At 36.3% G+C, this 27,085-nt stretch overlaps 1 protein-coding gene across 2 annotated transcripts in view; it reads left to right on the top strand.

Moving 5' to 3' along the window:
* Positions 1 to 2,442: 2,442 nt before the first annotated feature.
* Positions 2,443 to 27,085, top strand: part of LOC150098417 (WD repeat-containing protein 47-like) — a 218,361-nt gene continuing 193,718 nt past the window's right edge. For both annotated transcript variants that reach the window (XM_090404658.1, XM_090404657.1), the window contains exon 1: positions 2,443 to 2,606. The gene's annotated coding sequence lies outside the window, so the exon portion shown is untranslated. The remainder of the gene's footprint in view (positions 2,607 to 27,085) is intronic.

The following is a 27,085-nucleotide window of genomic DNA, read 5'->3' as shown; positions in this document are numbered from 1 at the left end:
TTAATATATGAAAATATATTGTCTTTTAATTTTTATTAAAAAAATAATAAAGTATGCATTTACAAATGTTCGCTTCATTGTATGGTTGGAAATGAAATACCAGAAGTAAATGCTAGAAAATAAAAGATTACAAACATTTCTAAATAATGATTTTAAAAATTAATTAAAAATTATTTAGATATTAAAGATAAAAATTTTAATTAATACGTTTTTGAAAGGGAAAAAAACTTCTTTTGTTATATTTTGTATATTTAAAATTATTTAGAAATTATCATCATATGTCTGACTTCATTTGAGTGATTTTTCTACGAATATTTTTTATCAATTTTTATATTTTTTTGTTTTTTTATTTGAGGCCCCAGCAGATTGTGAGGCCCTACGCTGTAGGTTTTTTAGCTTAAATGTAAATCTGGCACTGGTCCTACCCTGACCGTTCCTTCAAAAATGAACCTTTTGCACAGATGACTCAACGAAATGTTTTTGCATGCTGTTGGATATACTGTTGGTGTGTTTTAATCTTACTTTGTGTGGGAAAAGGTAAAATTTGTATTTGTGTTAACTGGAGAGTACAAACATTTTTTCTATACAAAACTTTAAGAGTTGAAGTCACGTTTTTGAGTTAATTATTTTCTGTCTCTCTGTAAAACAACCAAATTCTGACAGTTCAGATTTTCAATTATGTGAACGGATTGTTTTCAGATAACTCAAACAATGTCAATTAGACAATTTTTAAATTAGACATTAGCATTAGACAATTTCTAAAATAATGAATTACATGGATATCAGTTTTCAACATTTTTTCCCCATTCCTGGCAATAATTTCACACTAGTGATTTTTTTACAATAATCAAACATGATTGCATTAAGGTATAAAGTTGTGGTTTAAAATATCAATTTCTAATCAGAATAACTGAGTAAAAAATTCACTGTGGAAAAACACAACAACAAAAGTACACATCTTTGTCCATTTAAGTTTACAAATGCATATTTTATTTTGCTGAAATACTATTTACAAGTATATTCACAGAGAAAAATTCGAAACATGTAATTACCTAAAAATAATTCGCAATATTTAGTTTACATTTCTTAACATTTTCCAAAGAGTTCAATGAATAAAATTTTTGTTACTCACTGTTTCTTGGTTACATTACATCAAAATAGCTGGTCACACAAAAGAGTTTTTAACACGTTCATTGTCAATCACGCGATATCGCGTGTTGCGACTTCTCACCGGGCGGCCGATCACACGTTATCGCGTGGACGTCGCTCACTAAATAAAAAAATTTAAAAAAATTGGCCACCACACGAAATTCCAATTTTCAGCTTGGCAATGAACGTGTTAAATAAGATACCATGGTAAGCACAGCTCCATACATTTGATATTGTGTCAGTCTGGAAATAACACAATTCCTCCCTAAACATTCAGTGTATTCAAATTAAGGGGATATTAAATCCCACATAGTTTTAAAACCGAATGAGAAACTCAAGGATTGGAATCAGAGAGTTTCTTGCCGAATACAGTAAACTATAAAGTATCGGCAACCACTGGCATGAGCAAATGCAAGTGACCCTAGCACATAGTGCAATACCGGATGTCTCGCAGCAAAGTCGGTAAATTCTGATCGCTATTCTTAGGTATTTTCCATAATGTAAAAACACATTTCCTAGGAAATGTATGCTGTTATTAGATTATGGTAGGGAGGTCACTACCCAGACCGGTTTCAGCCTTTTTTTGAGGCTTCATCAGTGAGTAGCTAGACCTAATACCTAAGACCTAACCATTAGGGAAAAGAAAACCAGGACGTCCTCTTAAGAGATTCAACGATGATTTCTAAGCCCGGAACAGACCACTCTAGACCTAAATCCTTGACAGGCATGATGATGATGATGATGATGCCAGCGAGAACCCCCCCCCAACATCTCCTGCGTATGATCTCATCTCATCTACAGAAGGTAGAGGTTTCCTGTTAGTCGTAATGTCCTTATAAATATTCTTCATTTCCTAGACAAGAATTCGGACCTATGTAGATCTTTTCTCGTGTAGCGCTGACTGCGCTGCAGAGATTCTCCAGAAAGAAATTCCTAAGAAAGCAATCATGAAATATTAACTTTAGTGACTTTTAGTGGTTTTTTTTTTTTTTTTTTGCATGTTAAATGTTTTTGAAATTATTTCAAAAATTAATTCAAAATGTTTTTGAATTAAAAAACTGGCAAACCTTTTGGACAGATGTTGTTATTTACTAATGATTGTTTAAATATTTCCCATTGAAATATTTTACCCTAATACCGAAGTATGCAATTAATTCTAAGGGAAAAACCCATCTTTATATTATTTTTAAAAAAGAATTTTAAATCATACCTTTGCTCACGAGATGTCGCATGATTTTGTTGGGTGTCTCGAATGTTAAAATGTTGACAGCGGGATGCAAGGTAGATCTGGAACCTTGACGGGATGGTGGAGGCTGTGTGGGTTGTATATGTGATGTTAGTTTTTGTCGGTTCGCCGATTGAAACTGTGTTTCGATGAAGAAAATCACGCGCTTCCTTTTGCGGATATGTTTTAGCATGTTTGCACGTTAACAGAGGAGAATTTACTTAAATGTAAGGTAGGTGTGATAAAATATTGCAATCCTTGAATTTGGTTGTGACATTAGATAACTGTGATCTTGGATTTTCTAAGGAATTGTTGTTATAATTTTTTTATTAGTCTAATTTTGCAGATGTTCACTGTGGCTAAGGTTTAAACATGAATATGTATAAGTGGTATAAATAAGCAAGTCCTGCAGCTATAATTTTTTTTTCTATATAATAACCTGTTAGTAAATTTAGGTAACTCATTCACGACTACTAGAAATTAGGTCAGTACATACTGATCTATTAAAGCTAGTGCTCGAATAACTACACATGTTCGCATTTAAACATTGATAGAGAATTTGATTTAAAAATCGGAAATGAAGTATAAGCATTAATTTCCGGAATCACTTACATCATTGGTGTTACTCGTTCTTAGATTATACACACCGGTATCATTTAGGCATTGGAGGATGCTTATTCAAAATTCTTGGAATGTAGGGAGTAAAATTATGTGCAATTTCCCCCCCCCCCCCCAATATGCGCAATTTCATTGATTTATGTTGATTTCTCATTAGTAAATGATATGCTATGCCGAATGTTTTGTGGAATAATCCCAGAACGATCTTATGTTGTTGATGATGTATAATAATTCTCCAGGATTCGAAGACTCATGAGGAAGAAGTTTTCATATCAAATACAATATTACTAACACCGAACATTACAGTAGAGTCTCCCAACATTCTGCTTGCAACATATTTGTCATAACGAGTCTGAAATTCATTCACAACATATTCTGGCAATGGTTATACTTTCCACATTAATTAAAGAAAAAACTAATTTTTTTTATTCACCACTCACTTGTATATTTATAATTTATCAAAATTATTTTACATGACTTAGTTCCTTCATCACTTTCTTACTTTTATTCTTATTGCTTTTTTTTTTACATCGAATATTTATTACCAAATTCTGAACAAACTTATAACTTCTCTTGAGTTGCCCTTGTCTAAATCAATATTCTGTAGGATGGAAATTGTGATGAAATGAAAGCGATGTCTGTGTATCTTCGTAGCTAAAACTATATACGTGAGATTTTTTAATGACCCATCACAAGAAAGTTGCTAATGGATAACTGCCCAAATAATTAATTTATTAATGTGGTAACCCAATTTTATTGTCCACTGTAATACTACTACTACTTTGCTTATTTGAAAGGCTCTAAACTGATTGCATGTTAGTACTGAGGGTGGGCAAAGATTTAGATAATCTGGGAACCCTACTGGAGAAACTAATTCAAAACTGGTAAATAGTTTCTTGCCAAGAAACTATGGTCTTGTTCAATCCATGAGTAATCAAAGTGAATCTTCAAATAATCAAACATGAATATCTTCATATCTAGGTATTTGTATATAGAGGCTGATGATTTCACATCAATTGCCATAGTATTTCATAATGCAAAGTACACTTCCTAATGGATGTGCATAATGCTATGCATTGTTTGAGGATCAGACCAGTTTGACCTTTATTGAGGATTCATTGGTTCAGTATCCTCAGGATTCTCAAAACTCACAAGTGACCTAAAGGGGGGGGGGGGGAAAGCCACTCTCTCACATAGTACAAAAGGCTTAAAAATCTGTCTGTTAACTTGCTTGAAACACTGTGCTGAACTTCAGCCCTGCACAGCCAGGTCTGTCACCCACAATGCAGTAAGAGGCAACTGTATTCATATGTAGTGGGCTGTTGCATACTGCTGGGTGCTGTCCAAGGAGACCCTCCTTGTCTTCCCAGGGAGACAGTCATTTGAAATGTTATCACTGTGAGCCAGACCCAGGAAGATACTGAGGGTGAATTAATGCAGAAGTCATATTTCCCAACACAAGTAGTAAAAAGGCGTATCAACTTATTATTCGAATACTGCATATAGTATTATGCACATTGGAAAGGAAGTGGACTTTGTATTATTATAGTTCGCCCACCATTTGTAGGTCCCTGCTTCGCGTCTTTCCAAGAATAGTCGATTCATGTTGAAGGGGAGAAAGAAATGAAGGACGTCCGAATTGGTCGCCAACACGCGAAATCACGTGCTTTATAGGTAAAATTTTCCAACTGTTATACAAGCAACATAGTTAACTACAATAATCATAAAAGAGAAGTTAATTTTCTGACCAGTAATAATAAACAACTCATCCCGCAATACAGATTGATTACCCTATTATCAGAATGGATTCTCCTTTTTCTGAGATGTGCAGAAGTGTCGAAGGATCTCTAATCGGTGGGCGAACTATAGATACTAAGACAATTGATGTGAAGTCATCAGCCTCTGTATATAAGTAGCTTAGTTGTAAAGATACTTAACAGGCAGACTTTGTTTCAGTTGGATAAGATTGTCAAGTATAATTTACTTTGTAACTAGGTGAAAAAATTGTAAAGCTAAACATGTTTTTTTGAGCCACTTCAAGCATCCAATAAGGCAGGATGGTGTTCTCCTGACAAAGATAAATTCTTCTACTACCTAAATACATGAAGCACATTTTACTTTCCTCTTCTTAAACTGTATGTGGAATCTATCTGTGTTCTCTGGATATTTATCCTGATTTTTGAGAAAAATGCATCAATTGCCCTACCTAGTTTTGGATTTAGGGCATTTTTTAACTGCAATATAAACTTGCCTTTTTTTTTTTGTTGTTACAGTGGATGTATGTTGGACCAATACAATGCAAAACAATTGTATCCTAATCAAACTAAGTGATCATATTACTTTTACGATAAACAGTTTTTTAGTTATTGTTAGTTGAAAGATGTACTTACAATAAATGAAAGTAATCCTTTGAGCAGTTACCTATAACCTGTCATACTGCTTAAATTAATATTGAATTTAACAATGATGACCTTCCAAAATTAGATTTCATGGAGATGATACAAAATAAATAAAAATCATAGCAATAGCCGAAGATTAATAATAGCTGAAACGAAGTTAATGAGAAAAACTGCAACGTATACTCTATTCGATCACAAAATAAATGAAGAAATTCTTAAAGAATTAACCTGGAATCATTAATAGAAAAAGTTAAAAAAATATAAACATAAATGGATGAAACACATTGAAAGAATGAAAACAGAAAGATTACCAAAATAAGCCTGAAATTACAAACCATTAAGAAAAAGAAAACCAGGACATCTTCTCTAAAGAGATTCAACGATGACTTCTAAGGCTGCGTCAGGCCACTCTAGGCCTAAATCCTTGAAAAGCATGATGATGATGATGAGCGATAGCTTATGATCTTTCAAAGAAATTGCACGTATATGCTATAAAATTGAAGTGATATTTATATATTTTTTTACAAGTTCAGCAGTAATAATATTCTAATATCATATTTAATATATTAGAATTTTGCAGCTGAACAAGGTTTTTGCATTTTATTTTGAATTTCACAATTGCGCTATTTTTGTTATTACATCTGGCCTCCATGGAGTCAGATTCATCATTGGAAGTACACATTATCACACACAAAGCTCATCCAACTATACCTTTAACTGATTCATTGCATTGCCTGAGTGTGTTGTATTTACAGCACACTCAGGCAATGCATTTTGCTTACCAACCACTCTCCATGCCAAGAACCTTCTCCTTACCCCTTAACTCATACGCTTCTTATACAAATTTCCAGGAATGGTCTCTTGTTTTACCTTCTACCATCCTATGAAAAATTTCTTCCATATTAACCTAGTAACAACCTATGACCAACTTATTTCTCAATTATATCCCTTCTCCTCCTCTTATTTGAGGCTTCGCAAATTACCATCCTTTCAATCTATCTTCATAATCCACATTCCAGAAGACTAGTTATCACCTTTGCGAATCTTCTCTGGACTCTTTCTAACATGTTCTCGTTACCATGAAAACCTGGAGACCAAATCTGTGCACAATAATGCACACATAAGGCCTGATCAAGGACTTATACAATCAATTCATAACTTATTTATTTATTTTTGCACACCAAGTCCTTTACATCATTGCCATTATCCAATTTAATGATTTCATAACTAATGCAGTGGGGCCACTGAATTTCAGATTCTTGTCCACCACCACTCCCAGATCTGTTGTCTCCTCTGCCTCCTCTCCTCTACGTCTATTAAGAGACTCATTGATCAAAGGAGTACTTCATAAAAGTATAACAAAATTGTTTCTCTGGCAGAGAAATTACATTAGTCATGTCATCCGGATTCAAAAGATAAGGCAAAAGAACTGGTCTTGGTTGGTACTAATGATCTGAGAGGTGAGAGTATTTTATGAGGGCATATGTGAAGGAGTTGTTGGACGAAGTAAAAATGAAGAGCAAGAAGGTAAATTGTAAGTCTCCTGCTGCACTATGATAGAAGCAAATTGAGGAGGGCATTGATAGCACACCTTGCCAAAAGTTAATAGGCATTAGTGAGACTTGGTTAACTGTAGATGATGTAGTTATAGGGATAGAATGCAAAGCATTTAGCTTTTCAGAGAATAGGGAAGGTAGGGTTAGGGGGAAGGGGTACTGTGGATGATTAGCAGATGAATGGCAGCCAAAAAGAACAGGAGATAGGTGGGAGGGCAGCTGTTCATTTGAAGCAGTCTGGTGTGAGATCAAGCCAATAATACAAAATATATGATTGGTTGCTGCTGCAGGGAGTTCCAGGGATGATCTGGAAGACATGCATCAGCAAATTAGTACAATGAACACAGGTCGAGTGATTATTATGGAGGACTTCAACTATGGAGATATAGATTGGAAAGAATAGAGATCACATGGCAGAAGGTAATGGAATTTGTATGCCCACTGAGGGATAATTACTTGAGGCAGCATGTGATGGAGGGGACTCCAGGTGCAAGAGTATTGGACCTGATCATAGGATCAGAAGAGCTATCCATAACTAAGATGGCCACATTGCCTACGATTGGGGGAAGTGACCATGATGTCTTGACTCGGGAGATTGCAAAGAATGAGGAGTATTCTGTCACGAAGAAGTATATGTGGAATTACAAGCTAGGTGATTATGAAAAGCTTAGGAATAAGCTCGAAGCTGTACCATGGTATAACATCCTGCAAGTGAGGAATGTTAATAGTGGGAGATAGTTAAGGAATATCTAGAGGAAGATATATTAAATTGTATGCCTAAGGTAAGGAGGGTTTGTGAGATAGGAGTTAGATGGATGAGTAAATATCATTAATCATGAGCTTCAGAAAAAGAAAATGCTGTGGGAAGTATATAAAGGGGAAAGGTGACTAACAAATTCATGAACAGTACAAGGGTCAGGTAAGAAGAGTGACCGGTATGATAAGGAAGGCAAAATCAGGTTACAAGAAGAAACGAGTTGAGCAGGGCAAGAAAAATCCCAAAGAGTTCTTTTGCTATGTGGAAGTAAGAGGAAGAATAACCTTACTGAGTGACCACTTTGCAAGGGTATCAAGTGAGGCTAATGCTGTGCCATATATAACAGAGACTGATGTGGGAACAGAGATGGATGAATTGGAGGTTCTTGGGATATTGCAGAATATATGAAAATACAGCTGTGGGATTATATGATATTATTATGATTATTACGTGAGACCTCTAGGGACTTATCGAGGGAGGGCACCTACTCCACTCCACAACCACTCAGTTCACCAACTACAACGAACTGCAACATCAATGCCATCTACTTCCAACCACCATCACTAGTATTTTCACAGACAATCATAAACATCCATACTCACAACAGGATTAGAACCCACAGCCTTTTGCTGGAGAGCAGATACGCTAATCACTCAGCCAGCCATGCCACCATATCAGCTCTTATTTTGAGGAATTGTGCAAGGGAACTGGCTAAGTCTCAGCGCTTGTAGAGTTCCAAGGGAGTGGAAAGAGGACAAAATAGTTCCCTTGCATAAGGGAGGTGCTAAAACTGCAGTAGCAACTTATCAATAGACCAGTCAGTATCTCAGCAGTGGTGGTAAAATTGGTCAAAAAAAAAATTCAGGAAGAGGTGGATATGAATATAATACTCTATAAGAGGCAACATGTCTTTGTGATGGGTCAGTCATGTCTTAGTAATTTACTGACTTTTTTATAGTAGTGACAGCTGAGTTGGATAAGGGAAATGGCTATGATGCAAAACTAGGTAGAGTAGTAGTGAATCAAGGCGATGTGGAGAGCTTGCAGAATGACTTAAATAGACTTTCAATTATGGACAGAAGATAACTGATGTCAGTTTAATGTTGAGAAATGTAAAAGTTATGCATTTTGGGATAAATAGATTACAAACTGTGTACCACGTTGATGGAACTGTATTCCAGGAAATAAAACTAAGGATTTAGTGTCGGGGGGGGGGGTAGACAGTTGAAGTTTAGAGGACATATTCCTAAGATAGCTGATGAGATTTGTTGGTTATTATAGAACACTAACAAGTAGAGATAAGGAAACTGTTATTCCTCTTTATAAACCCACTCCTGGGTTTCTTGGAAATAATGAAGTGGTGGAGAGGATTCAGAGGCAAGCAGCCAAGATGGTGAGTAGAATGTTCTCTCTGAGGATAAACAAAAGTGTGGGGACTGCAGAAGTTGATTGAGAAGCAAAAAAAAAAAAAAAAGAAAGAAAGAAAGAATACGAGAGATTATGATAGAAACATTCAAGTTACTGAAAGGGTTTTATAGTTTTGATGCAGGGGACATGTTTCAGAATTTCTTGTTCTAGGGGATAGAACAAGAGATCATACCTGGAAGTTGAGGTGAAAGTGTGGTTAGTAAAGGTCTTAGGACCAGATTTTTCACTTGGAGAGTTGTGAATGAATAGAATGGGTTGCTAGAGTCAGTTATTAGCACTTGTCTGCTAATGGGTTCAAAGAGCTATGATAGTGTGTGTGGATAAATTGGGTCTTCCGTGATGAGTTTTTGAACTCCATGGAGGTGCCCGTAGAATATAGGAACTCTTAATACCACTGTACAAGTAGAAGAAATGGAACTCCTCTTACTTATACAGCTGTGACCAAGACACATGGAAGCATGACTTATTTATGACCGATTCTTTCATTCATAATTAAATGTTGTAGTCATTTCTTCCTGAATGATGCTCATGACTTATGGAGGAAAGTATATCAGAGTATTTAACTTTAGTTTTCTTTTACATGTATGAAGCTGTTATTTAAAAAATATTGTACTGTCTACCACTTATGTCCCTATTAAACATCTAGTAATTAATACTGTCTGTGATGCAAATCCTTTAAGGGGCTTTTCTGATGAAAGTTAGTTAGCCAGTCTCATATGGAGTAGTAGGTCTTGAACTCCCTAGAGGAACCACTGTAATAACAAGGTTGATTATCACAGCTGTATTTGTGTGGGTGGATGTTTGTCTATTGTATTTTATCTTTTACAATTTGCAATTTATATTCACATTTTGTTAATATCACAGAATACTATGTGCATGTTAATCCTCTATGATGCAAATAACATTTTAAGGGCCTTTTCAGCTGAGGGTGAGTTCACTAGTCTCATATGGAGGTGGTAGGGTTTTTCGCTCCCATAAACTCATGTTTTTTCATCCTAAACAGGCAAAGTAAACCAGCCAGGAGAATGTGCAAATGCGCACATAAACACAGAGTTTAAACATCAGCTTCTTTTTCTTAATTTTTTCAAAATTAAATTTAAAATAACCAATCAGCATGCATGCATGCTTTTAACAATTGTATGTGGCATGTACAATCTATCCGTCATGTATGTATGAGTTTTACAGATGATTGATGGATAATAATAAATGATGACTAGAGGAAGCTTTTATAAATATTGGAATTTCTGGTTTTTTCCTCTTTCGGTTGTTTCCGACCGTAGGTGATTTTGTAGGCTTTGCCCACAAAGTATTCCTGGTGAAATTTTTACAGGATAGTTCACCATTGCTTTCCTCAATCCACCAATTTTATCTGAGCTTGGGACCTGCAAATGTCTGGACGTATTCATGACTGTAATCTGTAATCCATGTGTGTTCATGGTGGGGAAAAAAAAACCCTACCTCCGTATGAGACCAGCTAACTCACCTTTAGTTGAAAGAGACTAAATAAAGGTTCTTCACATTACTGATGGGAAACAAACCCAGGTCTTTCCGATCAAAGGGCTTAGTCTATACTGACTGAGTTACGGAGGCTCATATTGGAATTAATAATCATCATTTATGTCGTTTTGAAAGTTCAGTTGATGACCTTCTTTGGGTGGTCTCTGTGTTTTACACATTTGAGTGTGACTTGTTTGTGCTATATTCAAGTATGTTGAATATAGCACATATATAGTTTTCAATGAAAGTCTGGCTGCTGGAAAGGTGCCCATGGAATGGAAGGAAGTTATGCCATTGCATAAGGGTGGTAGCAGACTGGAAATGTCAAATTATAGACCAGTTTGTGTGTCATCAGTAGTTAGTAAGATCTTGGAGAAAGTAGTGAAGGACCGTATACAGCATTGGGCCGATGAGGGTAATGTTATCTCTGAGACTCAACATGGATTTGTGAAGGGGCTCTCTTGTTTTAGCAATATGCTAGCCTTTTATGATAAAGTTGCAAGAGCATTAGATGAGAGAAAGGCATATACTGCCATTTTCTTAGACTTAGCGAAGGCATTTGACAGGGTGCCACATGATAAGCTGATATTTAAGTTGCAGCACATGGGTCTGGATGTCAGATTGGTCAACTGGATTCAGAATTGGCTGTCCGATAGATATCAGAGAGTTGTGTATGGTGGGGCAGTTTCAAGGAAGCAGAGGGTTATAAGTGGGGTCCCACAGGGCTCAGTACTGGGACCTATATTGTTTAACCTTTATATCAATGACATTGTCAGTGGATTGCAAGGGGATATTCAGTTGTTTGCAGATGATGCAAGCTGGGAAGGATTATTAGTTATGGTGCAGATGCGGCAGCCCTGCAAGAGGATTTGAATAAGCTAGATAGATGAGCAAATGAATGGGGGTGTCAGTTTAATGCAGCAAAATGTAAGGTCTTGAGGTTTGGGAAACATCGATGGGACACTGCATACTCTATGGGAGGAATTATTCTGGAGGAAGTAGAGGGAAAAAAAAAAGAGATCTGGGGTTGATGATTGATAGAAACCTGAAATTTAGGGGAAATATTGCAAAGATGGTGAAGGTAACACAGAGGATTGCTGCAATAATGAGAAGGACACTGACCTGCAGAGATAAAACAGTTATCATTCCGTTGTATAAGATCCTGATCAGACCACACTTGGACTATTGTTCTCAGATTTGGTCCCCAGGATTTGAAAGGGATAAATTAACTGTGGAAAGGGTACAAAGGTGGATAACAAATATGGTTTCAGGACTGCAATGATAGTTATGAGGATTGGCTGAGGGAATGTGGACTGCAGAGTTTGGTGGATAGAAGGAGGAGAGGTGATATGATTGAGACTTTTAAACTGTTGAGAGGTGGTTACAGGGTTGACACTGGGGAGTTCTTTCGCTTGGTTGAACAACGGGAAGGAGTGATAACAAAAGGTCATCCCTGGAAGTTACAAAAGGAAACTGTGAGCAAGAGGATGAGGAGTGGTTTCTTTGCATGGAGGGTGATTGAACCATGGACTGCATGGAATCCTGATGGAGTGGTGAGAGCGAGAACGGTCAATGAGTTCAAGAAGTGGTATGATAGACTTTGTGTTTCTTAGTGGGGGACCTCCCCTCGATGAGTCTTGATAGACTTTGTGTTTCTTAGGAAGGACCTCCCATGATAAGTCTTTTGACTCCATGGAGGCCTGAATAATAATAATAATAATATAGCTACTGAAAACTACCAGTCTCCAATTGGTAGTTTTCAGTAGCTGTTTTTAATGCTTGAGATTTTGTGGCAAGTTGAGCAGTGTGGATATGAGATGATAATATTGTGATTGAGCAGTGATAGATGATGACATACAGTTGCTCTTGTTATATTGTTGCTGTTTTTTGGTCTTATTTCTTATTGCCAAAATTATTTTTGATAACTTATTTGCAGTAAACAGTCTGCAGTAAAATAAACTGGTTTAATGACTTCAGTATTTTTCCTGTATCACACAACTGCCTTTGGGAGTACAGTATAAAACTGATACAGGAAATGCACAGCAAGTGGAAATGACTTAAAGCATGAAATCCTTGAAAGGTACTCTCCATGGGTTAGTTGATTATTATTATTAGTGACACCTCCAATGGCCTTGGTTATTGTGTAATATGCAACCAAATTACAAACTTTAGGTTTTGAGTAATTTTTCTGTTTTTGGACCTCAATGGAGACAGTCTTCTTGAGATAGTTTAGCTAGATTGCATGATTGTATTTTCTCGTGCTAGACATGAGAAATCTAAGATAGTGATATTATTATTACATGACACCTCCAAGGAGTCCAACGACTCATCGAGGGAGGTCACCTACGCTACAACTCTCAGTCTCCGCCACTCAATCCACCAACCGCAACTACCATCATCATCTACACCAACGCCATCTACCGCCCACCACTATTTTCACAGACAATCACAAACATCCATGCCCATGGTAGGATTTGAACCCGCAGTCTTTTGGCTGCAGAGCAGAGACACTAACCACTCGGCCAACCAGGCCAACATGTTGCTCACCATAATGCAGAGCACACTAAAGTCCAGTCATTTTGCAGCAGCCAGAATTTGCTTATGGTTCCTTTTGTGATTGTGTTTGTAGTCCTGGATATATCTCACAGCCAACATTGTCATCTGACTGGAGGAAACTGTGTGTACTAACATTAGAGTTTTGTGCAGTTTGATGTCCACAATTTTGGAGTACAAACATAAAATCATGTTTAAACTCCAGAGCAAAGACCCAGTTCATTTTTTCTGAATTACTTCCAGCATGCAATGCACGATGCTTTCAGAGTTATGAGACATTATGAAGAGGCCATTTCTTTTCAAGATACAATTTAAAACAGCTATTCTACATACCAACCACTATATAACATACTGGATAGAACTTTATATTAACTTTTAGGAGGCTTTCATTCTGATCGGAACTGATCATTTTTTCAGCAAGACAATGCCATGTCATAAGACTGGTGCTGTACCTGTGTCAACACACTTGACTGGCCTCCACAGAGCCCTGATCTGAACCCTGTTGAACATCTGTGAACGAAGTGGAGCATCGGGTGAGATCAAAGGACGTCTGCCTCACAACAGTCCGGGACCTCTTTACATGCCTGCAGGAAGAATGGTCCAAAATTCCAATTGATCACTATCATATGCTTGACATAAAGTATACCCCATATAATTGCTTCAGTCATCACAGTGAAAGGAGAGCCTACATCTTATTAAGGTGGATGCCATGGCTGTTTGTTTCTCACACTGTGGTGCCCATTGACTTCTTTCCAAGTGGTGTGTATTGTACTTGCCAGACAATTAAAAATGGCTTTGGTACTGCCACAAATTACTTAACTTGGAATCTGTTTCCCTGTTTCCTTTGACCTTGTTTGGTAAAATTTCATTGCCCCAACACTGATTTGCTGTCATATGTTGTTTAACTCAAAAAGCTCTCAGGATATTTAGACTTTCTTGCAGTGACCCCCCCTTCCCTAAAATTCCAAAGCAATAATGTTATTACTATATATTGCAAATTCCTGCAATGCAGAAAGAGGGAGTTGCTTAAGTTGGCCCAATAACACTGCTTGTATGTATCAGAACTATGCTTGTATGTTTTATTATTTTTTCCCTCAATCCTATACATGAGAGAGCTCAAAACATATAATATGACTGTCATGTGCATGGACAGGTGATCAGAGAGAAGTAAGGGATTTGTTAATGTGTTTTTTGAAGAGTTGGAGTTGTATGCGTTGGAGAAAATGGTATGGGAAAGACTGTTCTAAAGGACATAGATATGTGGAATGAAGGAAAAATATGAGAAGTTGGTTAAGTGAGTCTTTGAGCAGCTTATGGATGTTGATCAGGAGCTGTGCATATTTTTACAATTAGATGGAAGTGCAGGAATAATGGTGGATAGTTCATGGGAGCAGTTTCCATGAAAATACATATGGAAAAGACTTAATGCAGAAACGGAGCATCTGAGAAAGCAGTTGGAGGGTAGCAGTGAGAGAAGGATCATCTCTTCTGGATACAATCTAGCAATTTGAGGGAGGTTTTAGGGGGAACACACCCCAGGTGGTAACAGTAACATTTTAAGGTTTTTAAAGTATTTGGTATTTTGAAAGCTGGAAGACACCAGATGTGATGCATTTATGTCCAGATATGTTAGATGTAAAAGTCAGTCCAAAAAAAGAAGAAACTGATTTTGTTTGGCAAGTGGTTGTTATCAAAAGTAAGGGAGAGTGAGTCGTAGTTGTTATTTCAAAAAGCAATGTACTCTTGTGGGTTCGATAGCATTAAAATTTGCTAATTATCTTAATTCCATTGAGTATGGTTAGAAGATTGATGTTTAAAGCATTGGCCAAAGAAGATCTTAAATCTTGAGTCATCTGAGTACTACAAAATTTGGTCAAGTACGAAGATGAATGGAGTGTACTGCCATCAAAGCTAAGAATATTATTGGAGGTTAGTGAGGGATTGATGTACAGGCAAAAGTGTGTCTGTTAAAATACTGAGGTAAGGGACTATAGCATTGACAAGAAAATGGGATGTCAGAGAAAACCATCTAGCATGACATGCAATGAATGATCAGAGAGGAAGCTGGCAAACCACACTTACAAAGGGTGTGAAGGAGACCATAAGATGACAGCTTGGAAAGAAGTCCACAATGCCAGACTTATCAGATGCCTTGGAAACATGACGATCAACCACATGAGATTCTCCAAATCTTTTGATGGCCTCTGTCCAAAGGTGAGTAGGGTTAGCAAGATCCGCTGTAAAACGAGAATGGTGAAATCCATTCTGATCACTGATTAACTGGTTAGTCTCTAGATAGCGAAGAAAATAAATGCCAGAGAAGTAGGATAGCTTGCAAATTCAGTACAGGATGGGTGTTAATTCTGACTGTTTATTTAATGGTCTTAATTCTCAACACAGAATATAAGAAAATAATTATCATTTATTTAACATATTTGCTAATATTTGCATTGTATCCTTCATCTTCAGAGCACAAACACAGTGTGAAGTACACGAAACCACAACAAGTTAGTACTAACAGTGGGACTAGTTTAAAAAAAATTATAATTGACAATGCACAGAAGTAAAGTCCTAATTAGTGCTATCTATTGTTAAAGAGAGAAAGAAAACAAATATTAATTTGTTTTCTTTCTCTATAATTGACTAAAAATGACTGTCTCCCAGAATTTTGGTAAATTTATACAGCTATGCTTGTTGAGGTTTGGGATATGTTTCAAAGCTGCTGCTGCTGCTGATTCCAAAAACAATCCGACTTATAACGATTTTTGGGAAGGAGGGGACAGAACACCCCCCAGTCATCAGAATTCAAGAACTGGCCTACTAGTCCGGAACTTTGGGGGGGGGGGGGATCCCCCCTTTTGAATACTTGACACTCAGGGGCTACCGAGTGTCGAGTCATCAGAATTCAAGGAGAACCCGCCTACCAGTCCGGAACATGGGGGTGCTGTAGGTGCCAGGGGGGAATAGCACCCCCCTAGTAATATATATTATATATATATATATATATATATATATATACAGTATAAATTTTTATGCGACCTCGGGTATATAAAATAGGTATACAAATCAAACATTTACTGATAATAAATCATAAAGAAATGAATTTTAAAACATTTCTTTGGTATAAATATAATTCTACCATTTGCATAAAGAATTGCAAACAATAGCCTCGAATCTGAATTAATTTAAGGTCGTTGCACGTTCAGAAACCTTTTACTGTTGCCAAATTTTCCGTGACCCCCACATTTGGTTATGTGACCCCATTTGGGGTCGCTACCCACAGTTTAAGAAGCTCTGGTATAGAGCACCCTCCCACAGTGAGGCCTTTGACTCCATGAAGGTATTGCCTATAATTGTACACATCTATTTCTTTTAAGCATTTGAAATTGAAACTGGAAATTTACGCAGTATGCAATGAGTGTTATGGGGGGGAAAATGGGAACCCAAGAAAGTGGGTGTCTAGTAATATATGCATTCCTGTTCATACAAAGTGCACAAATTGAATTTGTGGTGTGAAACTTGATACAAAGACAAGAGGTGATTTAGGCCATTTAGTACACTAGTATACTAATATATATTCCTCCCATCTAGCTTGCTGTGGGGATGCACCTCAAACTTGAAAATTTGAAAGCTAAAAGAGTACTTCTGCCACATTTAGAGAATGAAAATTGAAAAAGCATTACAAGAAGAGTAATATTTTTATATATATGATATAGGGATTCTGCTAGAAAGTAACATTCAGTATGTTTTATAAGATCATTACTTATTTACCAATTATTTATTTGGTTTAATCCTTTATCCAAGTGTAAGCAAACAAAGTTTGCGCCTAAAGTATTTTCAGGACTGGGGCAACTCGTGGTAAAGGTGATATAAGTTCTCATCACTTGCCTTAGTATCTCCCATAATGCAAAGCACATCTCCTTGCCAACATGTATAATGCTATGCATTAATGGAAGGGTCACTACCCAGACCGGTTTTGACCTTTATTGAGGTCTCATCAGTGGGAGCTAGACCCAGAGGTGGTGATACTAAGGTGGAAGTAATGGAGAAGTCATATTTACCTATACCAGTTGCCAAAAGGTGTCACACCTTATTATTAAAATTCTCTGGATTAGAGATAAGTTGATGGAAGTTTTTTCACTTGGATAAAGAATTAAACCAAATAAATAATTGGTAGCATAGCCAAGTGAAAAAACATCCATCAACTTATCTCTAATCCAGAGAATTTTAATAATAAGGTGTGACACCTTTTGGCAACTGGTATAGGTAAATATGACTTCTCCATTACTTCCACCTTAGTATCACCACCTCTGGGTCTAGCTCCCACTGATGAGACCTCAATAAAGGTCAAAACCGGTCTGGGTAGTGACCCTTCCATTAATGCATAGCATTATACATGTTGGCAAGGAGATGTGCTTTGCATTATGGGGGATATTAAGGCAAGTGATGAGAACTTATACCACGATTACCACGAATTGCCCCAGTCCTGAAAATACTTCAGGTGCAAACTTTGTTTGCTTACACTTGGATAAAGGATTAAACCAAATAAATAATTGGTAGCATAGCCAAGTGAAAAAACTTCCATCATTACTTGTTTATCCTCTTTTGGGTCTGTTGAAATAGATATGACTATGATTTCTCAAATTTTAAGCACTTCTGTAATATATTTTACAAGATATAGCTCTGGTTGAAATACAATATTTAGCATTTTTATTTATATTTTTAATTAAATTAATTTCAGTAGTGGGCAATATCGATTGTATTAAGTTGTAGTTATTTTCTTTTTTGAAGGCTCATTACTAGACAACTGTAATGAATGGTAACCTTGAATGGTAATTGGAACCTGTATTTTAACATTTCTGATAACATTGAAACTATCTATTTTTGTTTTATGATATGTGGTTTTGAGAACAAGCTTAAATATTGGTAATTAGTAATAATGTAAACTTATCATGAGTACTCTCAGTATCCCTTACACCCTCTTGAGGATACATGTATATCTGGAATTCGAACTTAAATAATTCTTTAAGTTAAGCATCATTCATAGCTACATCTTGAGAGAAAACTGCTGCTCTTTATAGAGAACATCTATAAAGAGCAGCAGGAAATGGAGAGAACCAGAAGAGGAGGGCATCATTGACTAACCTCACAGTTCTTTCCTGAACTTAGTTAAGATTTTAAACAAATATTATAGAAACATATTCCCCTCCTAAAAATGGAAGCAGTACTTTATAATAGATTTGTGATCTGTTCCAGAGAGAAATAATGTATGGAGCAAAAGAGAAATGCCAAAGAAGTTTCTGCTTATAACCTGTGGACTTTCAAGAAGAGATATCTGATGCTGTGACTAAATTAAGAATAGGCAAAAATATTATTCTTTTTTGCAAGAAATAATACTAATGTATTTAAAAAAAAATTAGAAACTAGGAATGAGTCAGCAAAAAAACAGTTACAAACTTGTAATAAGCCCCAATTTCACGAAGGATGATATGGGGTTTGAAGTAATATTTTATGCAGATGTACATGGCTTCTTTATCTCCATTTGGTCAGTTTCAGCCTTTATAGCTAAGACATGCTCTCTTGATAACTGTCGTTACTTTTTGTTACGTTTGATTTTTATCTCTTTATCTTGCAAGTCTTCCTTTTAATTCTTACTCATTTGATATTGCAGACATCTAACTTCTTACCTAATCAAAATAAAACACATTTCCTTTCTCTGTAATGTTTTTATTTATTTTTTTTAATTTATTTATTTACAATCTTGGAGAACATATACAACAGAAGAGAATTTATAGCTAATCCATCTGGTATTTTATTAAGTACTATATTACTCTATTTAAATAACTTTTTTGTTCATCTTTCAACTTTGTTAAGAATAGCAGGAAATTTAAGACAGCAGTAATAATGATCAGAGTTCAGAGACCTTGCATAAGGAGGAAACAAATGTATTGCAGTGATTTAGATCCTTTTTTCCTTATGCATTTCAGTTACTGAATGCATGCTGTGAGTGTGAGATTCCTTTTAGTCTGAGTGTATCCTTTCTTCCAAAAAAAAAAAAAAAAAAAAAAGGTAGGGGAGGTGGACCTCTTAGAATGTTGCCTGTTTTGTATGGAATAATTAAGAAGCAGAATTCATTCATTTTTTTCACACAACACAGAGAATGTTTCATCTCTTAGGAAAAATGTTTGATTTCCAATTTTGAATATGAACTGTATGAAGATGAACACGGTGCTGTTTATTTATTTATTTTTTTTTTGTGTTGCTTTTATGTAACTAACATAATGTGAAATTATCAGCCATTTTCTATTTTGAAATGGCTTCCTGAAATTCTTACGAATTCATTGCAACACACTTTGTGTATATGCTCTTACACTTGGATAAAGGATTAAACCAAATAAATAATTGGTAGCATAGCCAAGTGATAAACTTCCCATTACTTATTTACTTGTTTATCCTCTTTTGGGTCTATTGAAATAGATATGACTATGATTTCTCAAATTTTAAGCACGTCTGTATTATATTTTACAAGATATAGCTGTGCTTGAAATTCAATAAATATTGTATTTCAAGCATAGCAATATAAATGATTATTTGTAATTCTGTTTTCCACATTCATTTATGTAATATGTAGAAACTGTATAAATTTAGCAGGAATTTGAATCCAAAAGTGTCTAGTAAGATACACTTCAGGTTTCAGACTACAAATGTTTTACTGCAAAATGGTGTACAAGCTCATCTGAGTGAATCAATTTTGCACACTAGCCATGTGTTTGTTCAGTTCATCATGCATGATAGTGCCTATTGGAATACTTGACATCTCATGCCCTGCTTTATCATTGCTCTCTGATGGAGCAATGTTTTTATGCATCAGGAACTGCTACACATCAGGATTTGGAGCATCAAACATTTCCACAGCAATGCTCAGATGTACAGTTAATGCCTTTTGCACCATGACTTTCAGAAAAGAGGCTTGTCTTCTCACAGCAAGCTACATATCTAGAATTTATCTAAATACATCAGATATTTCTGATGTCTCAATAGCAAGATTTCCAGAAATGATTACATTTTCCATTAAGAATAGGATCCACCTCACTGAGGTTTGAGTGAGCATACCTTAATTAAATCCTTCCAAGAAGTGGATAATAATAGAACTAGTGGTGTAGTCTCCAAGGTTCCCAGGCTCTTCCTGTGAAAATATGTGAGGGACTTCATTCACATACCATCATTCTTGAAAATTTTACAAGGCCTCAAAGGATTGTTTTATGTTGGCATTAACACACTTACACTGGATTTGTTACAAAATTACTATTGGATGAATTAACCAAGCCATTGTTATTTTGCTTGTATAGTGGGATTGGACTGGATAGTAATGTCCAATTTTGTGTCTGACTCTCACTCATTAAAAGGATATAGACATATATTACATTAGCACCACAGGTGGCAAAGGGGTGCTATTATTTTTATATAATCTATAACTTTCACTGTCTGAAACTTATAGATTATATAAGTTTCAGACAGTGAAACTTATATAAGTTTCACTGTCTGAAAGTATTTCACTGTCGTGATCTTACATCAGACAGTGAAATTCATTTTCCATATGAAGACATAAGCATCCTTGCCCTAGCAGGATTCAAATCTACAGCCTGTTGGTGAGCAGGTATGATAAACACTGTCAGCCAAGCTGACACTCTTTTGCTAATGAAACAAAATTTCTCATATAGGCTCTTTGCATCATCTGGACAAACTGGTTCTATGGATAGAAGATACTGAATGTCATTTCAGTGTTACTGAGCATAAGGTTATGCATTTTGGGGACAGAAGTCATTGTAAGCAGAGTATTAATGGTAATTGCTACAACTGACAGAATTTCATGCCAGCTGGGGTGCCGCCCTGTTAAACAAGGCCCCTGTTGTTTTTGCCAGGGAACCAGGGCAAGCAGCGAAAAGTCAGCTACTGGAACAAATCCTAAAACCCACCCCAATTCAACATCAACAAAGTTCAAGATCAGTACTATCAATATAAGAAACCTGAATGGCAATGGAGCTAACTGAGGATTGGATAAGTACCAGATCGACATAATACTGCTGACTTAAACAAAAAAGGCAAAAACTGGTGAGATCTTTCTGAGCAATAAATACAAAATGTTATACTCAGGCAATGACAGTCAAGGAAAAGGAGGAGTAGCCATAGTATTCAACGCTAAATAAGAGGCTAATCTTCTTGAATGGCAGGCAGTCTCAAGTAGAGTGATGTGGGCAAATATGAGAATGGGGAACTGGACAATGAGACTTATTTGTGCCTATGGTATCACAGAAGATTCTACTAAGGTAGAAATGGAGGAATTTTATGAGACTTTAGAGAAAGCAACTGACACAATGAAAAAGGAAAAGTTGGTTCTTGTTGGAGATCTAAATAACAGAGTAAGAAATGATTGTCAGACATACAAATATATATATTGGGAAAATTTGGAGAAAAGAGCAAAGCTAAGATACTAAGAGCTAAACATGACTTGAGTAAGTCATGTTTCCATGTGTTACCATATTAATACAAAAACTTTTGATGAGAGAGAATTGTAGAAAAAATATTTTTACTTAGTGACAAAGCAAATTATACTACAAAAAATTATGTTCTCGTTTTCATCTTGTTCACATAGAATAAGATGAAATTTCATGTGAAAATTACTTTAAATAAAATACCATTTCTTGTTAAGTGTAATTAATGTTTTAAAAGATATTATAGATATTTTGGAATTGTGGAAAGGCCCTTCGTTGATGTATCCTTGACTCCCTGCATAATATAACAGGTGGCTTTTACTTTAGACTCTTTTAATGAAACTTGAATGTACGTTCTCCCTGCATGTTTCGCTTCTTTGCTCAATGTTTTCTGCTTATTACATAATGAATTTAAAGTGAATTACAAAATGCTCCTTTTCTTATGTATAGTCTTGTAATGCATATATATATATATATATTTTTTTTTTTTTTTTTTTAATGGTCAGATAAGTTTGATTAAAATTTTGATTTTGTACACACTGCTTGGGAAGAAGTCAACAGACACCACAGTGTAAGGAACAAACAACAATGGCACCCACCTTAATAAAATGTAGGCCCTCCTTTTGCTATGATGACCGCAGCAGCAATCCTATCAGGAATACTTTCCACAACCGTACAATAATGATCAATGAGAATTTTGGACCATTCTTCCTGTAGGCATGTAATGAGGTCCTGGACTGTTCTTGGGACAAACATCCCTTGACTTCGCCCGACACTCCATCTCATCCCACAGTTCAATAGGGTTGAGTTTAGGGCTCTATGAAGGCCAGTCAAGTGTGGTGATGTTCATGTCCACAAACTGCACAGTTACAGCAGCAGCAGCCTTATGACATGCTGCATTGTCTTGCTGAAAGAGACGATGGTCAGTTCCATAGAAATACCACAAAATAGGAAGCATCATATTCCTGTAATTTATACCAGCTACGTGACTCGTTATGTGGCATGATGCACCTTGTTCATGGGGGTGTCCATTGATTGATTTTAAAGAATGCCGATGGTAGGGAGGTAACTGAATCAGTTGACATAGTAGAATTACTGAGTGAGCACTTTGCAAGAGTATATCATCCATGTGGTGACATTGCAGAAATGGAAGAACAAACAGCTTATACGGGAATTGTGGTGAATGAAGTGGAGGTGGATAGTCTATTACAAAACCTCAATGTCAATTCATCTGCGGGATTGGATGGTATACCAGCTCGTGTCATACGAGAAGCGGCTAAAGAATTTTCAGTGCCTTAGACCATTTTGTTTAATTTGAGTCTCGGGTCTGGGTTAGTCCCAAGGGGGTGGAAAGAGGGGAAAATAGTTCTACTGCATAAAGGAGGTTCCAAGACTGCTGTTGAAAATTACTGGCCGATCACCATATCAGGAATTGTTGTCAAGGTCTTGGAGAAAATAGTCAAGAGGAAAATACAAGATTGGATAGATGAAAATGGGATATTCTATGGTTTTGTGAAGGGTAGTTTATGCCTCAGTAACTTGCTCACCACAGTGACGGCTGAACTGGATAAGGGTAATGGGTTTATGATTCTACTGGACCTTGCTAAAGCCTTTGATGGGATACCACATGGAATTCTAATAAGTAAACTGCAGCATATGAGAATGGATATATGGTTGGTGAGATGGAGAGGAGAGTGGTTGATGGAGAGATATCAGAGAGTGGTTTATTCAGGAGTAGAGTCCAAAAGACGGCCTGTGACTAGCAGTGTGCCGCAGGGTTCTGTTCTTGGACCGCTAGTTTAATTTGTTCATTAACGATATAGGAAAGGATCTGAGAGGAACTGTGCATCTGTTTGCGGATGATGCAAAGTTAGATAGAGCAATAGTGAATGCTCATGATGTCATAATTTTGCAGGATGATTTGGATAGTTTTGAGGACTGGGCTAAGGAGAATGGATGTCAATTTAATGTGGATAAATGTAAGGTTTTGCATATTGGAGTGAAAAGATTAGCAGCAGTATATCACATTGGTGGAACTGTACTCCAGGAGATTGACGAAGCCAGGGATTTGGGAGTGTTGGTGGATAGGGAGTAGAAGTTTAGGGAACACATTGCAAAAGTGGCAAAATCAGCTCATCAGATCACTTGGTTGCTGAAAAACATTTTGAGCAGAGACAAACATGTTATTGTTCTTCTGTATCGAGCCTTGATAAGACCCCATCTAGACTACTGTGCCCAGATATGGGTGTCAGGGTTTCTTCTCGATGGGGAGGAGGTGGAGAGGATCCAGAGACGAGTGACCAAGATAACAGCAGGACTATGGAATGAACCTTATGCGAACAGGTTGAAGATTTGTGGGCTGCAGAAATTGGTTGATAGGCAGAAAAGGGATGATATGATTGAGACATTCAAATTACTGAACGGTTTCTGTAAGATTAATTCAGAAGATATTTTTGAGAATAGGACTGGTAGTGGGAGCACTAGGGGCCATCCATGGAAGCTTGGTAAGAGTGTGGTTAGCAAGGGTGTTAGAGCTAGTTTTTTTACTTGGAGAGTGGTAAATGATTGGAATAAGCTGCCAGAGTCTGTTGTGTTCATTTACAGTCATGTTGCCATGACTGTAAATGAGTTCAAGGAAGTATGATAGATACTGTGTGAATGTTGAATAGTTGTTCTTGACATGATGTTGGGCCTCCCTCGATGATTCTAAGGACTCCTTGGAGCTGCTCGTAATAATAAAATACCGCCCTTCTAATTTTCTTGTAATTTATTCATGTTAAACGCCTGCTTTTGGTAAACAGTATTTTGATATTATGCTAGTCACCATACTACAAGGTAATTTAGAATGTTTCAAAATTTAAGTTTTATTTTATATTATACTGGATTTAAAATAAATTAGATTAAATCCTGCAATAACTGATCAGTCCTTCTGAAAGAATGACTGTTATTTAGAAAGGCAAACTAATTCATATTTTTAAAAATATTAAGTATTAAAAATTGCTGGAACAAAACTTCCAGAGAGGCCCAGTGTTCTATTAAAAAAGTTTCTTCTCATTTGCTGTCAGTAATTTGATGCTGTTTTGGAATCTCTCTCTCGTTCACTAGTATTATCTATTATCTTTTCATTTTGTCACTAATTTAGCAATCAAGTCAAGAGTTAAGGAATGCAAATGTGTATGAAATTATTAAATTAATTTGAACTCATTACGTTATACTACCTCTCAAATCATATGAGGCTGAGAAAAATATTAAAGATGGCAAAGGAGAAAAGTAAAGGACTAGTTTCAGTGTGTTGTTTAGTTTTCATAGTTCAGATTTGAAGAAAGGAGTGAAAATTATTAATGATATAAATAGTAAGAATAACAATTTCCTCTTAATATCTCCTGTACTGCTATTTTTGGTGGTATTGTTTTGCTGACCTAGTGGACACCATTTGTTCACATTTCCTCAAGTCCCTAAATATACAAGCAGCTGCTGGTCAACTATCCAACTCCAAACATGACTCTTTTTTTTTTCTCTTCCTCTTTCAATTCATCCACCTCAGCTTTGGAACAGTCTTTCCCATAGTTTCCCTAAAGACTACAATCTCCAGTAGCTCAAAAAATATATGAAAAGACTCCTTCTCTCGATCACTGGCTCACACACATAGCACTGCAACTGTGCATGTGTGGTTGATACAAAAAAATTATCTCCCCCCCCCAACTTGCGCGTGCGTGCATGCACACACACACACGAGATCCTGGGGGAGAATCCTCCTACCTTTTATATTAGACCAACTAACTAGTGCTGGTATGAAGGTAGACACATTAATTTACAAACCAGTTTGCATTTCAGGAGTGATGATTAAGGTTTAGGAATCTTGGTTAGGATGCACTAAATGGATGAGAGATGTGAATTTTTTACGAGTTCATAGAATTTGCAGAGAGAGAGAGATATACATTTGAAATGTGCATTGTGAGAGGTTACTTTTTAGCATCAGAGTTGATTAGATTGAACTAAGGAAACTAAATTTTTGGCATGTGTGGATTGGCATTGGTCAGAGAAGTTGGCTGTGAGGACAGAAAGGCTATATCACATTGCAGATTATAATTTGTTGCTTGGTTTATATACAAAAGTCAGAAGCACTGCAAATAAGGGAAATAAATTTTGTCGCCTTAACTAACAGTTTATCCGGAAATTGGTGTTAGTGGAATGGACAGGAATAAAAAGTGTATTTGCAAAGATTTGAAGGAAAAATGGAAAGAAGTTGCTAAAAATAGCAGATGAATCCATGAAGAATAACTGAACAGGAATGGAAAGTGTGAAGGTAAGCAAGAGATCTGGTTTCTGTAAATCTGGAATAGGGTGATTCATTTCCTGAATTCAGCATTTGCCTTCACGATCTTCTGCAAGTGAACCAAACCAATAACTTTTTTGTAATCCCAGACATTAGACCTGGTTAAACCCATCTGTTGTAAATTAGTACCATGTATGGATTGGAATTTGTGAAGAAAGATGTTAGTAATGCATTTAAAGATTTGTAGAAAATTATTTTTCCCAAATTTTCAAGATAACACATCTTCATAGTTCAGACACAGAGTTGAATGTGAAAACATACTGAATAATCACATGTATTTTAACAGATTTAGAAAATAGTAAGAGAATTAATTACTTATGCTCTTTCTGATGTGATTGTGAAAATTTGTTTAGAAAATGTACTCAGTAGCAGTGCCACCCAAATGTTTGTGTCATGAATTGGTGAGAGATGGATGATTAATCTAATTACTCTTTGGTACTTAGTGAAGGATTTTTAGGCCTTTGATAAAATGCCACGCAAACTTGTAACTGAATTGCATTAGATAATAGACTAGTAAGTTGGATAGATGATTGGCTGTTCCCCTCCCCCCATTTTTATCAATTTTGGTTTTTTTTTTGTATTATTTATTTTTACATAGTCCATAAACCCTGCTCTAGAGACCAAAATCATGGAACTTTTTCAAGCTACTTCAGGCCTCTAATAAGCAGGATGGTGGTCTCATACCAGGCAGTACAATTCATCCTCCACCTAAAGCCAATCACAGGATTCAAACCCATGACCTGTTGGTTGGAGAGTGTGGATGCTAACCACTCAGCCAACCAGGCTGGCAAAGGGATATGCTGCAGGAGTATGTTTTGGAACCATTATTGTTTCACTTAATGATATTGAAACAGGACAGATGTGCACATATCTGATCAACTGGTTTTTAAGGATGTCATATGATCCAGATCTGATTTACTAAGTTCCTGTCAGGCTTCTGCAATGTGGGATATGAAGACAAATTGAGGGAATGCAGTTTGCAGAATAGGCGAAGCAATATGATTGAGACATAAGTCGGTGAAGCGTTGTTACCAAATTAATGTGGAAGAGATTTTTCATAGAGGAAGGTAGGGGT

Source organism: Typopeltis vanoorti, chromosome 15, assembly GCF_054136105.1.
Source record: "Typopeltis vanoorti isolate ZY-2024b chromosome 15, IOZ_Tvanoo_1.0, whole genome shotgun sequence".
NCBI classification, from domain to species: Eukaryota; Metazoa; Arthropoda; class Arachnida; order Uropygi; family Thelyphonidae; genus Typopeltis; species Typopeltis vanoorti.
The sequence above is the reverse complement of the archived record's forward strand: the minus strand, read 5'-3'. Positions and strand labels throughout refer to the sequence as shown.